Source organism: Apium graveolens, chromosome 9, assembly GCF_009905375.1.
Source record: "Apium graveolens cultivar Ventura chromosome 9, ASM990537v1, whole genome shotgun sequence".
NCBI lineage: Eukaryota > Viridiplantae > Streptophyta > Magnoliopsida > Apiales > Apiaceae > Apium > Apium graveolens.
The window spans coordinates 76,767,935-76,769,326 of NC_133655.1; the positions used below are offsets into that span (position 1 = coordinate 76,767,935).

Below are 1,392 nucleotides of genomic sequence, written 5' to 3' on the forward strand. Positions count from 1 at the left end.
TTGCCTTTTCAGCATCAGTAACTTTTCCAGACCTTAAGGTAATAGCCTTGACTTGCTCTTTAGCTTCCTTCCTGCCTGGTACTTCCGTGTCACTGGGAAGGGTGCTAGGTTGACGATTAAGCACTGCATTGGCTAATTGACCGATTTAATTTTCTAAGGTCTTGATAGAAACCGCCTGACTCTTGCATAACAGCTTAAGTTCCTCAAAATCAGCACTAGTAGGTGCAGCTGTACTTCCCTGTTGAGGATATGATTGCATTGTAGCATACTGCTGTGGTTGCTGGAATCCAGGTGGGTTAAACTGTTTACTCACTCCTTACTGATATGGTGGCTGAATAGCATTCTGATTATTCCCCCAGCTGAAATTTGGATGATTTCTGTTGTTAGGATGATAGGTCGCTGGCACAGGCTGCTGTTGTCGCTGATAATTATTCACATACTGAACAGATTCATTGACAAGAGAACACTGATCCGTAGCATGAGAACCTGCACAAAGCTCACAAACTATAGCTATTTGATTAACTCCATATATAGCCAGAGAATCAACCTTCATTGATAGCGCTTGGAGCTGGGCTGCAATAGCGGTGGCTGCATCAACTTCCAGAATACCTGCTACCTTGCCTGACGTCATCCTCTGAGTTGGGTTTTGATGCTCATTTGCAGCCATCGTCTCTATAAGATTATACGCCTCAGTATAGCTTTTAGCCCATAAGGCGCCTCCAGCTGCTGCATCGAGTATGGGCCGAGATTGGGCCCCCAAACCATTATAGAAACCCGTGATCACCATCCAATCCGGCATTCCATGATGTGGACATTTTCTCAACATTTCCTTGTAGCGTTCCCAAGCCTCGCACATAGATTCTGTAGGTTGCTGCGCAAACTGAGTAAGAGCACTCCTCATAGCAGCAGTCTTTGCCATCGGATAAAACTTCACCAGAAACTTTTGCACAAGATCTTGCCATGTAGTGATGGACCCAGCTGGTTCAGAATATAACCAGTCTTTAGCCTTGTCCCTCAGTGAGAATGGGAAAAGCCTCAACTTGATAGCCTCATCAGTCACGCCATTATACTTAAAAGTGCTGCAGATCTCGACAAAATTCCTTATGTGCATGTTGGGGTCTTCAGTTGCCGCTCCTCCAAAAGAAACAGAATTCTGCACCATCTGAGTAGTGCCCGGCTTGATTTCAAAGGTGTTAGCTTGAATAGCCGGATGAAGGATGCTTGACTGAATGTCATCAACTTTAGGCTGAGAAAAATCCATAAGAGCTGGATCAGCTTGAACAATACGATCTCCCATGTTTACTGGTTCTTTCCGCTCAGTTCCTGAATCCGAATCCTCAAAATCTAACTTCTCCGGAATATCAAGAACTTCGTCTGTCTCCTCAGCTGTAT

The 1,392-nt window shown here is 44.8% G+C and overlaps 1 non-coding gene across 1 annotated transcript; it reads left to right on the forward strand.

The window, feature by feature from the left end:
• The first annotated feature begins 797 nt into the window (after window positions 1–797).
• LOC141687826 (small nucleolar RNA R71) lies at window positions 798–904 on the forward strand. The gene has a single exon (XR_012561307.1). It is a non-coding gene; the product is annotated as a small nucleolar RNA R71 (small nucleolar RNA).
• The last annotated feature ends 488 nt before the right edge of the window (window positions 905–1,392 follow it).